This window comes from Amblyomma mixtum, chromosome 7 (genome assembly GCF_055824585.1).
Source record: "Amblyomma mixtum isolate Tamu chromosome 7, ASM5582458v1, whole genome shotgun sequence".
Taxonomy (NCBI): domain Eukaryota; kingdom Metazoa; phylum Arthropoda; class Arachnida; order Ixodida; family Ixodidae; genus Amblyomma; species Amblyomma mixtum.
The window spans coordinates 1,681,701-1,695,732 of NC_143018.1; positions in this window are offsets into that span (position 1 = coordinate 1,681,701).

Consider the following 14,032-nt stretch of genomic DNA (forward strand, 5'->3'; position numbering starts at 1 on the left):
AGGGTGCTTTCCTCTGTGGCGCCGCTTGCTGTCCGGTCATCTACCGCGAGGCTGGTCTTAGAGCATCGCTACCACCCGTTCTTGGTTCACTGCCGCCTTCGTTGTTTTTGGATGCCACCGACACTTTCACCTGGCAGCATCCATCGTGGACAACGGACCACGTCTCAGCCAGCCCTGGATATAACAGCGACAGAACTGGCCGCGAAATTGGGCTCGACACCGCGTCAGCCATGCATAACTTACCGGTCCTGATTGTGCAGGGTGCTTTCCTCTGTCGCGTCGATTGCTGGCCGGCCATCTACCGCGAGGCTTGTCTTAGAGCATCGCTACCACCCGTTCTTGGTTCACTGCCGCCTTCGCTGTTTTTGGATGCCACCGACACTTTCACCTGGCAGCATCCATCGTGGACAACTGACCACGTCACAGCCAGCCCTGGATATAACAGCGACAGAACTGGCCGCGGAATTGGGCTCGACACCGCGTCAGCCATGCATCATTTACCGGTCCTGATTGTGCAGGGTGCTTTCCTCTGTGGCGCCGCTTGCTGGCCGGTCATCTACCGCGAGGCTGGTCTTAGAGCATCGCTACCACCCGTTCTTGGTTCACTGCCGCCTTCGCTGTTTTTGGATGCCACCGACACTTTCACCTGGCAGCATCCATCGTGGACAACGGACCACGTCACAGCCAGCCCTGGATATAACAGCGACAGAACTGGCCGCGGAATTGGGCTCGACACCGCGTTAGCCATGCATCACTTACCGGTCCTGATTGTGCAGGGTGCTTTCCTCTGTGGCGCCGCTTGCTGGCCGACCATCTACCGCGAGGCTTGTCTTAGAGCATCGCTACCACCCGTTCTTCGTTCACTGCCGCCTTCGCTGTTTTTGGATGCCACCGACACTTTCACCTGGCAGCATCCATCGTGGACAACTGACCACGTCACAGCCAGCCCTGGATATAACAGCGACAGAACTGGCCGCGGAATTCGGCTCCACACCGCGTCAGCCATGCATCAATTACCGGTCCTGATTGTGCAGGGTGTTTTCTTCTGTGGCGCCGCTTGCTGGCCGGTCATCTACCGCGAGGCTGGTCTTAGAGCATCGCTACCACCCCTTTTTTGTTCACTGCCGCCTTCGCTGTTTTTGGATGCCACCGACACTTTCACCTGGCAGCATCCATCGTGGACAACGGATCACGTCACAGCCAGCCCTTAATATAACAGCGACAGAACTGGCCGCGGAATTGGGCTCGACACCGCGTCAGCCATGCATCACTTACCGGTCCTGATTGTGCAGGGTGCTTTCCTCTGTGGCGCCGCTTGCTGGCCGACCATCTACCGCGAGGCTTGTCTTAGAGCATCGCTACCACCCGTTCTTCGTTCACTGCCGCCTTCGCTGTTTTTGGATGCCACCGACACTTTCACCTGGCAGCATCCATCGTGGACAACTGACCACGTCACAGCCAGCCCTGCATATAACAGCGACAAAACTTGCGGCGGAATTGGGCTCGACACCGTGTCAGCCATGCATCAATTACCGGTCCTGATTGTGCAGGTTAGTTACCTCAACGGTGCTACTTGTGCCAATAGTGATGATTACTGTCTACAAGCGGGGCCGCGCCCTACACAGTTCCGCGCCAAGGTGAAGTGCTTTCTACTGCCAATGTTGTGATGTTGGTCATTTGCCCTGTCCTTGTTGATTTTACTTGCCGGTGACGTTGAGTCTAACCCAGGTCCTTCCCCTGAGGACCTGCTTTCCTCGATTTTGGAAACAATGCAGAGGCTCTAGTCTGGCCAAACGGGAATATTGAACGAGCTTAAGGGTGTTGAAGAAAAACAAGATGCTACAGATGTGATGATTAAACAGCTTTCCGCCAGAGTTACAGCACTGGAGGCCAAAACTGAACTGCTTAGCCAACCTGACGCCAGCACTTCGATCCTGGTTTGCATAACATTACCGAAAAAGTGGCTCAAGTTACAGAGACGTGTACTGATGCTGAAAACAGGCTTCGGTGCTCTAATTTTTCGTTCTTTGGGCTCATAGACGATGAGAACGAAACCTGGGCTGATTCGGAACAGAAAATAATTGCTTTCTGCCACGAAAAGCGAGAAATTACTGTCACAAACTCCCAGTTCGAACGTGTACATCGGTTGGGAAGGTGCACTGTCGACAAGCACTGGCCAACTATCGTGAAACTAAATTTTTTAAAGGAGAAACAGTAGATTCTTTCTTCAGAGTGTAAGCTGAAAGGCTTGAATCATTCAATTTGGGAGGAGTTTTCGTTGCCAACCAGGCTAGCACGGCAAAAGCTACCCGAGTTCGCCAAGCTCCTCGATAAGAAAGGCAAACTGGTCGTTGATAAGCTGCGCGTTCACAGCAATACCTATGTATATGATAGAGCGACAAATTTTGTCATTCTATCAACCAGATAGTTCAGCAGCAGCCATCCCACTAAGGCTCTGCCTAGGTCTCGTGGCCACAGTCCACGGTTGTCGTTATCGTTTACTAACAACCGAAGCCTGCTCCTTAAGGGTTAAGAGGTGTGCTCTTTTCTGGATGATTCTAACGATGATATTGTGGCACTAACGGAAACTTGGTTCCACCCTGACGTAGCGGATAACGCATTTTTTTCCAGTAAAGATAACTATAATATATATCGCTATGATCGCTCCGGTAGAAAAGGTAGTTGTGTCCTTATCGCGATCAAAAAAGGATTAAATTCATTCCACATTAATGCCTGCTCTTCGCTTGAAATAGTCTGGGCTGCTTGTACTTTAGCATCCGTGAAGGTATTGGTTGGTGTCTGCTACCATCCGCTTGATTCGGATCATTCATTCGTTACTAAACTCCATAGCATTATTACTTCCGCCATTCAAATATGCCCAGCCGAGCTCATTTACCTGGTTGGTGACTTGAATTTTCCCCATCGATTGGTCACATTTGTCATCATCGTGCCGCTCCTCAACAGAGCTTATCAAAATTATGTTGTAATTTAATTTATTTCAAGTGATTAACCAACCCACTCGCGGTTCAAACATTTTAGATTTAGCTTTCTGCAATGCGCCCGAAACGATTAACGAATTCTTGCTCCTTGACAGTTTTAGTGACCATAAGCTCATTCGCTTGCAACTTAATGTACCATTAGCATTTCAAGGTCTTACATCTAGGAGAATTCGCGTTTACAATAGAGCCAATTATAAAGATATAAATATTGCACTTAACGATTTTTTAATTCAAACGTTCTTGCCCTCATTTGCGGACAGGTCTGTCGAACAGAACTGGGTGCTTTATAAGAACATGTCTTATCTAGTTTACAAATATGTTCTCTTGCTTTCAATTTCAAACGACAAATCTAATCCATGGTTCAATAGATCTCTCCGTCGTCATCGAAACAAAAAAAAAGCGTTTGTACTGAAAGACTCGGTTGGTATCTACAGCGGATGCTTGGAAAAAATACAACGATTGTCTGAAATCTTGTTGTTCGGCCCTTCGGGCATCAAAGACGAAGTATTTCAACATGAGAAACATGACCTACCAGCCCTCTTAAAATCTAATCCCAAAACGTTTGGCGTGTGATATCACCCGACAGTACTACCAGCCAATTTCCGTTGTGCAGCGACGATCACGTATCGGTTTCGGAGAGTAAATGTCCCCAAGCATTTGAGAGATATTTTGCGACAGTATTCACTCGGGAAGATCATTCCCACATAGCCATTGTTCTTGTCATGATTACTAATATATGACCCCTATTACCTTGTGCAATTTCAACCATTCGTATGTTTATTATGGCTACTGCTTTTTCTTTAGATGTGTATTGAAAACATGCAATGCATTCCTGCTACTATTTTACCTTTTTAAGGCGGAAGCCTTTAATGCCTCATCGTTGTAAGCAGAAGTTGTCGACAGAAATGTCACGCTTTTCAATTGGTCGAAACTGTCGTGACGTCACAGTGCGCGAATTTCATACGGGGCCAATTGTACTTTGGCTAGTAACCATGCACCCAATTATAGGGATCATGTAGTGATGCTCCAAGTAAGTGGGGCTTAGTATAGCTAGTTGCCTAATTGCCCAATTAGCCTAGTTAACCCTTTTAGTCAGGCCAGATAAATAAATAAAACCGAGTAGAAAATTGGTCGAGCTCGGGAGTCGAACACCGGTCTCCGGAGTGCGAGACGAGCATGCTAACCACTCCGCCATGCCAGCTCGATGGTTTGGAATGAACAAAGACGCGTCTAGTTAATACGGTGTCTTCGTTCACTCCCATCTTCCTCCCTGCTCATTACGGTGAGGTTTAGTGTCCACCCAGATATGCGAGACAGATACATTTCCTTTCCACAAAAGCCAATTTACCGACGAGCAAGGCGTACAACCGAACGGGCGATGGCGTTCTATGGACTCCCTGGCAGCGTTGCAAGACACTGTCGCGTTTCACTCTTAGAGGCGAAGTCTAACATCTTAAGATTGCATCAGTGACACAAGGAGCAATACCGCGCTTATGGATTTCGCCTCACCGCACTTTACGTCAACAAAGTGCCCCCCTGAATTTTTGTTGCTTGTGGTGATGTATGTCTTGTATTGACGTTTGGCCCTGTGTATTTATAATTGTTTTTCCTTTTTGCCTTGTATTGCGCGCTGTATTTAACTAATTGTTCCTATTGTGCTTAATCTGTTGTTGTTGCCCCCGCCCCTTTACTCAATGCCCTTGTGGGCCCTGTAATGTATTTTGAATAAATAAAATAAATAAATAAACACGCCCACTGCAGAGCAAAGGCTTCCCACATCTATCCGATTAACCCTGTATTGTGACAGCTGCGGCTAGCCTATCCCCGCAAAAGTCTGTATCTCCTTCTCTTCCTACCCAACTTCTTGTCTCCCCCTGTTACTCCTCGCTTCCCTTGGAATCCAGTTCATTACCCTTGACGACGATTCGTTATTTTGCTTTCGCATAACGTGCCCTGCCCAAGCCCATTCCTTCCCCTTGATTTCGAATAACATATAATTAACTGAGTTCGTTTCCTGAACCACTCTGCCTTCTTCCTGTCTCTTAATATTACATTCATCATTCTCTTTTCCATAGCTCTCTGCGCTGTCATTAACTCAAGTTTAACTCTCCTCGTTATGATCCACATTTCTGCCCCATAGGTGAGTACCAGTAAAATAAAGCTGTGTACTTTCCTCTGGAGGGATATTGCTAAACTGCCATTCATGATCTGAGAGAATCTGCCAAGTGCTCTCCACCCTATTCTTATAGTTATTTCGTACTCGTGATTTGCGTCACTAGCTTTGCCTATGTAACGTATTCCCTTATCACTTCCAGCACTTCGATACCAATTGTAAACTGCTGTTTCCTTCCGTGCATAATGAACATTACTTTAGTTTTCTGCAAATTAATTTTTAGACCCAGTGTTCTCGCCAGCCTCCCCATATCTATCCAGTTAACCCTCTCTTGCGCCAGCTGCGGCCATCTTATCCGCTCAAATGTCTTCGTCTCCTTCCCGCACTTAACGTTCTGCTTCACCCTGCTGCTCTTGCCTACTCTTGAAGTCGAGCCAGTTACCGTTAAGGACCGTCGGTTATCTTCCCTTCGCATTACATGCTCTGCTCCAGTTCATTTCTTCCTCTTGACTCCGCTAGGATGTCATTAAACTGTGATTCTTCCCTGACCCACAGTAATTTCTAAGATGGTCTGTTGTGTCCTTCGGAGGGGCACAGGCCTCTTCAAACGTTATTCGGCGGCGATGAAGGAGGAGACTATCAATGAATGCAGAAAAGTATATTTATTGACATGAATATACATGGACGAAAGCTACAAGATACACAAATGAAGTCAAACAGCCAAATTCAATGACTTCAACATAAAGGTAGTGAACCACACAAAGATAACACTCCAAGCCCTTACTTATCAACCGAAGGTTTTCGGTTAAAGCCTAGGCGTTCTTTAAGTACGTGCTCAGCACAGAGCCTCTCACTTCGCTAGACTAGAGCCTAATGCTTATTCATCCATTTTTATAGGTTTCACAAATAAAGCAGTTAGGGCGGTCATGTTTGAAGGCCCGCCCTAGTTTTTGCTGATCAATGAAGCTCTAATACAGGGTAGCCACAGCCTCTGAAGGTTGGGCACAACCTCGAGCCCAGGGCTCGAGGCTAAAACACACACAAAGAAAATACTCCTGACACCCTCTGTACGCGGGAGTCCTCGCCCTCTAAAGTGATTTTATCTCCCTTTCCACTCTGCTCGTGCGTCTTCGCGTCGGGCTTGTTGCCTCGTCATCTGCATGCCACTTCTCAAAGGATGACTTGTTCTCGCCAACTGAGAGCCGGATGGCGGAAGCAGGAGACGAGCCCCGTGACGCTTCTAAGAATTCCTGCAAACAAAAGGGCCCCTGGCAAAACTACTTGTTGCTTCACATGTTTACGTGAACTTGGTACACGGATCCGCTGGCGTGCTTTGTTGGTGCCCCGGCAGGTGCCCGCAGTCAACAATGCAACGAAGCCTCGGCCGCCGTAGCGATGGTGCTAAAGTCGACGATGACTGCCGCACCTTTGTGCGTGTTTTGCGAAGGACGGCGGGTGGTAAGTTCCGTGAACTCTCGGCGTAGACCGAAGGCGTTTAGAGAACTGAGTAACCGTAAAGCTAACGAGCATTAATATTAGAAACGCGGCCTTGCACCCACTTTGCACTCCTAATCTCCTGAGTGACTTAACAAGGCGATGCCTTCAGCGAACCGCAGGGTATTCACCCTTAAATCTTCTCCTGAGCTTACTAGTATCTTTACCGACTGGTCCGCTGTGGAGCAATAAGCGGTTTTCATTCCTGTCGTACATAAACGGTATCTGACAAACGTATTACAGAATGCATCAGATGCCAGGTAACATGAATGCCAATCCGGTGTTAGCCAAAGTAGTCAAATGTTTGGCCAATTCATCTCACTACAGACGAAAAATAAAGTTCTCGCCATTCGGGATAAAACACGAAAAATAAAGTTCTTGCCATTCGGACAGATTTGCACTGCGCACGACGTCAAGCCAGACGTTTCGCAATGAGAGTAGGTACAGAGAAGTCGTCCTCGTGCTTTGTCTTGTTTTTTTTTCCTGCCGGAAAAAAGCCGCATGTAGTAAAAGCAACTTTTTTTCCCCGAAACACATTCATTTCTGAACATATCTTAATCTAAAAGAATTGTATTATCACAACTAAGATCTTGCAGGTTAGGGTACTTTTCCGCGTCGTAGCTTTCATAACATCAGTTTCGCTTGCAAAACCAAGAACGGTGCCAGGTCGAGCGTACAAGCTTTCCCATCGCGCTGGTTTTGTGTGGATGAGCACCTGCGCGCCAGCCAAGGTAAGACCCGTCGAGTCAAGTCTGCGTCATAGTGAAGCGTCGCGCTGTTTGAAGGATAAATGACCCTTCCACAGCTTTTGTAGTCGCAAGAAAAATATACCAGCTGAAAGGTCTAGAAAGGAAGATCACAGGAGGGTGCATAAGCGCGAAGCGCTCGCGAGAAAAAACAGTTTCGAGAAACTGTGTACAATCACGCAGAAAAAATACTGCTTCGAGAGGCGGAGTTAGCACAATTCCTGGAAAAGGGCGTGGCCGGGAGAAAGGGTCGGGAGATGTGGGATTTGAAAGAAAGGGGGGACATAGGCTGGAATATTGAAAGGGCTTTGAAATTCAAGAGGATGAGTCATGGGCAGTTTAGAAGGCAACGCTAATAAGAAACAAGTAAATGGAAAATACTAAAGCGTCAAAGTGTTCTTACGAAGCCGGACGTGAAGCATCACATTCGGCGTCCGAAACCTTTGAAGCGAAAAACGCGGACCTTCAAAATTGATTTCGCTGAAACAACTTCAGATAAACGAGTAATGTGTGAGGCCGTGTGATATGACCTCTGTGTGTTCAATATGACTCAAAAATTTACCGTAAAATAACAAAAATGTAAAACGACAAACAAAAATGTTTTGTGTAAGCAGAATGCACACACTTTTATAATTTTGGCATACGATATAAGTGGCAAACGACCTAGGTCAACATGAGTCTAATGCCAGTTGTCACTACACTCATTTGCTGGTCCTCGAACGGTCCTCAATTTTTTTCTTGGCGTGAATCTTTCACGCACAGAAAGAAAAACAAACAAAAACGTGTTGAATGGTGATTGGTAACGATTTCCGATGTATTTCGTTAATAAAAACATGGTTTCAAAGCACAAAAAAATTGGGACGAAATAAAGCCGTGAGCAAGAGCTAGAGCGCTCAATGCAAATTACGCAACTGCACAGTAAAATACACAAAAATCAAGAATTTGTAGCTTTACGTTCGATGGTAAAGGAGGAGAATAGGAAATCGGAGAACATGGTTAAAGGTGTGATCACAGGACACGGCGTATAGATTCGTAGGAATCTCTTAGCGCGTCGCCACTTGCGTTTATGTAGCCGGCCTAATATTTTCACGTAGTGGTGACTGCAATCCGGCGAACAGGAACACAGCGAGAATGTCTTCGGAACGGAACTCTTTATTCGGGCTGATTTGCACCCGCAAAGAACTGAATCACTCGGCGGCGGCGTAGCAACAAGCGTGCTCGGCGTTCGTCGAACAGAATGCCGGCGCTGTCGGCCGTGTTCTTTTTAAAGCTGATAGCGAACATTCCAGATAAAGCTTGGGAAGTTGCTAAAACATTCTGGCACAAAGTGGAGGCCGCATTTGTTTTTCCAGTCCCGGACTACTTGCTGGCAGGTCTCGGCTTCCGCTCGGACAGGAAAAGCGTCATGGTCACATGACCTACTTGCCATAGGCTGCTTTCGAACACGGCGCCAGAGTCGGGCTCCCCCTCGGTTACCGTACAAGGACGCTGTCATCTGCTAGCAGACGATGCAAGCCACGGCCACTACGACGCCGAAGCAACGCCGTGCGCTCGATCATGATACTGAGTCGATTTAAAGACTGTACTGTCAGCTTAGCGTAGGTGCATTACAGAACTCAGCTTCGGAGGTATGCTCGCCGCTACTGCTTGCGGCGAAGTTCGCACAAAGTAGCCCAACTCGTTGCAGAAAGGCGGATAGACGAAAGCCTCCGCAAAAATGTTGACAACAAGCTCTATAGCTGCTCCAGTATACGAGTGGTTCACCTGCGATGCTTTCAGGTAAGCGTACAGACAGCATGTGGCAAAACAAGCGAACAAGAACCTCTTGACGACACGAGCAAACAATACGCGCTCGCAGCTCCGAACGCGCGTCCGTGTGCGGTGGATTTCAAGAAAATAAACGAAGATGCAAGAACAAAAAGTCTTGCGATGGCTCAGAGAGGAGCTACGGAGCTCATGTGAAGGTTTAACGCATGATATCGACCTCCAGGGACACGAAAAGCACTCAAAATGCACACGGAGTCTAACTTAATATGGCTGCCAGCGCGGCGCGCAGCTATCGTCTGCTGCCTTCTCAGCAGCCCCAAGCAGCCCGCGGACTGCCATAGGCTAAAAACGAACGCGTTGCTATGGCGATGCAAGCAGGTGGGCGGAGCTTTCGGGCTGCCCGAGAAAAACAAATACCGGACTCGAGTCCGCAAGTAGTCCCGGACAGTCCGGGACTGAAAAACAAATGCGCCCGGAGTCGCCTCCGCCTGGATGCGATCAATCGAGATAATTCTAGGAGCGTCTTGCGTCACAAACGAAGCGATAAAGCGGCGTGCCGGCAGCCTTGAAGCATGAACAAATAAACTCAACAAACAAACGCTACAAAGATTCGCGGAATTACTCCCCTCTCAAAGAACCATCGACTCGGTGCTTTAGAACATAATGCGCCTATAAAGAATCAAAAACGCATTGTGCAAAAATAAACACCGAATGTGGAAACACGGCATCCTTTAACGTGCATGATAGGGCTTTAGGCGTACGACATGGACTACTTCTGGTCGTACGCGGCGTCGCTGGGATGCAGTCATTTGATCAGGGACGACTTCATAGTCCAATTCACCTAGGCGACGAAGAACCTTGTACGGGCCGAAATAGCGGCGCAAAAGCTTTTCACTCAATCCTCGGCGGCGAATAGGCGTCAAACCTAGACTCGGTCTACTGGTTTGTATTCCGCGTTGCGTCTTCGTAAGTTGTAGCGTGTGGCGTCGGTCCGCTGCTGCTCTTTGATCCTTAATCGGGCAAGTCTTCGGGCTTCTTCAGCGCGTAGTAGCTAGGCGGCCATGTCGACGTCATCTTCCTCGGTAAAGTTGGGCAGCATGGCGTCCAGCGTGGTCGTGGCCTCTCTGCCATGGACGAGCCTAAAAGGCGTCATCTGGGTGGTCTCCTGCACTGCGGTGCTGTAGGCGAAGACTACGTAAGGCAAGATGACGTCCCAGGTCTTGTGTTCGGCATCGACATACATGGCGAGCATATCGGTGATGGTTTTGTTGAGGCGCTCGGTCAGTCCGTTGGTCTGCGGGTGGTATGCAGTTGTTCTCCGGTGGCTGGTTTGGTTGTAATGGAGGATTGCTTGCGTCAGTTCCGCCGTGTATGCTGTTCCTCTCTCAGTGATGAGCACTTCGGGGGCGCTGTGTCGCAGAAGAATGTTCTCCACAAAAAATTTGGCGACTTCTGCTGGTGTTCCGTTCGGTAGGGCTTTTGCCTCGGCGTAGCGAGTCAGGTAGTCCGTCGCTATAATGATCCACTTATTTCCAGATGTTGATTTCGGGAAAGGGCCACGCAAGTCCATGCCGATCTGCTGAAAGGGCCTTGAGGGGGGTTCAATGGGGTTCAAAAATCCTGACAACCACGGCAAGTTTTCACATAATGTGCGACATCGGCAGACAGTCGCGGCCAGTAATACTTGTCTTGAATGCGGCGGAGGGCGCGAGAAAACCCGAAATGTCCAGCTGTCGGCTCGTCGTGTGAGGCCTGAAGAACTTCTCCGCGCAGACTTACAAGTACAACAAGGAGGTAGGCTGTTTTGTTCGTTGCAAAGTTTTTATGCGAAGCATATTACTAGAGCTACACTACAGCCCGTCGAGCGCGGCGGTGGAGCTACCATTGACCTTTAGCGTGACCACGTGACACCACGTGACAACATGACGTCACAGCAGAGGAGAGATGGGCTGCCGGCTCGCGCCGTTGGCCGCGGCGGTGGAGGCTCCACATCATAGGCGTGGTGGCTGACCACGTGACAACATGACGTCACAGCAGAGGAGAGATGGGCTGCCGGCTCGCGCGGTCGGCCGCGGCGGTGGAGGCCCCACATCAGAGGCGCTGCAGCTGACCACGTGACGCTACAGCAGCGGTATAAAGCTGAGCTTGCCTCGCTCTCCGGTCACTTACGAGGCGGCCAGGTGTTGGGATTAGATTCGATTCGATTAGATTGTATTGTATTGTATTGTATTGTATTGTATTGTATTGTATTGTATTGTATTGTATTGTATTGGACTGGACTGGACTGGAGTGGATTGGTTTAGATTTGATTAGATTACATTAGATTAGAATAGATTACATTTGATTGAATTGGATTGGATTGGATAGGAGTGGATTGGATTGGAATGGATTGGATTGGAGTGGAATGAGTTGGATTGGATTGGAATGGAATGGATTGCATGGGATTGGATTGGTTTGGATTGGGTTGCATTGGATTGGATTGGATTGCATTAGATGGGATTGGAGTGGAGTGGATTGAATAGGACTGGATTGGAATGGGTTGGATTGGATTGGATTGGATTGGATAGCACTGGATTGAATTGGATTGGATTGTATAACCGATGCATCACCACAAGTCTAACCACAAGCACCACCACCAGCTACACTACGAGCTGTACCATGGCGTTCGTACGGATATTGCTTTCGCAATTACCGGGCTTAACCAAGCGAAGCCACAGATTTTTTTTCTTCACGATGACTTTGTTCTGTAAGCAGAACGAACACAATCCTCGCTTGAAAGAGTTGGGGGATGAAGAAACCTTGCCTTCCACGTATTCGATGAGGCATTTTATGTCGGTGTCCGAGCGTTGCTGTTGTGCAAAAGAGCTGGAGCTGATGGGTCCCAGGAGCGCGTCCTCATCGTCGTACGGAGGCGGTGCATCGACAGGGGCTCGTTTGGTTTTAGTTGGTTTTATGGGGTTTAACGTCCCAAGCGACTCAGGCTATTAGAGACGCCGTAGTGAAGGACTCCGGAAATTTCGACCTGGTGTTCTTTAACGTGCACTGACATCGCACAGTACACTGGCCTCTAAAATTTCTCCTCCAAAGAAATTCTAGCCGCCGCGGCCGGGATCGAACCCGCGTCTTTTGGGTCGGCAGCCCTTTACATAGGTGGAGTCCTTAGTCCGGGACCCCGCTGGACAAAGCCGCTACTCGCGCCCGTTGGACTACAGCCCTTTGAGACTCCAGCCCCGAGCAGTTTAGCAGGGCTGCCTCCACCCAGTGCTAGCTGTAGGCCAGAGTCCAATCAGCCCCCGTCTCTCACCTCCAATCCTAATGATGGCGGCACGGCCTAACAAGCGTTCCCCACCTCCGAAAACACACACGTTGGTAATCGTAACGCAGTGGAATTGCAGAGGCTTCAAGGCTCGCCAGAAACGCGCGAACCTGCGCCTCTACCTAGAAACTTTCGAGGCTTTACCCGCCGTGGTCGCCCTCCAGGAGCCAGGATTGGCGGCGAAATTGACTAACTACGTGACGTTCCAGCGAGACCCCTCGTCGTGTCTCCTCGTACACAAGTCGTACACAGCCACCGAAATCGACCTCGATCTCAACATACCGTACTCGTACGCCATGGTAAGGATCCTTCCCCTTCGCCGATCGGATCCTCCCCTGCACGTACTTAATGTATACCGCTCCCTGAAACTGAAGCGAGTGACCTTCGCGGACCTCTTTAGCCGTGCACTTAAAGAGGCAGGTCGCGACCCCCTGCTGATTGTGGGCGACTTCAACGCCCCTAGCCAGCTATGGGGCTATCGTAGGGAGGAAGTGCGCGGACGCATGCTGGCAGAGTTGGCGTCCACACTTGGCCTCACCCTCCACACCGACCCGGCATTTCCTACTCGCGTAGGCAACTCGGTGACCCGAGACACAAGCCCGGACCCACCTTCACTCGCAACATAAGACACGCAGACTGGATCAACACCGAGGATACCCTCGGCAGCGACCACTGCATCATCAACATCACTGTTTATACACGCCCCCTAAAGCGCCCTACCACACTAGCACGCATCCCCAATTGGACCACCTTTCGTCAAAATTTCCCGTCCGACACCAACACGAACATCACAGAGCAGGGATACGAAAACTGGTCCCGGTCAGTCATATCACACCTTCGCTCCCACGAGAAGCAGATACAGCTAACAGAGGTGGTCACGGACGTGGACAACCACCTCCTCCACCTCTGGGAAGCGCGCCGCGGCCTCACGCGCCGCTGGAAGCGTCAGAAACACAACAAGAAGCTCAAAGCGCGCATTGCGGACCTCACCCGGCAGACAGCAGAGTACGCGGCCCAACTCGCTGACTCAAACTGGGTAGACCGCTGCAACACGGCGGCGAGGCAGATGTCGAGCCGCAACCCGTGGCGGCTCTTCCGAGCCCTCATCAACCCAACACATACCCGCATAGAAACGCAGAAGCAACTACACAAAGCCATGCACCCATTCCAAGGAAATACACCGCAGTTGGCACAGGCACTCCGGGATCGCTACTTGTGCACAACTCAGGACGCCCGCAGATCGGCCTACTCCTACGCTGGCAGAAAAAACTCGGAGGAGTTCGAAAAGCCTTTCCAGCTTCACGATCTGCGGGCGGGTCTCGCCAAAATGAAGAGGGGCACCACGCCGGGCCGGGACAAGGTCACCGTCAAACTTTTGGCGAACCTTCCTGATTCAGCGTACCAGTGCCTTCTAGAATACATCAATGCGATATGGACGGAGGAAACCCCGCTCCCCATTGACTGGAAAACGGCCCTTGTCACCTTCATCCCGAAGGCCGGGAAACCGATCGACACGGACAACCTCCGCCCCATCTCTCTCACCTCGTGTGTGGGCAAATTGATGGAGGCGATGGTGCGGGATCGGCTGTCCGAGTAC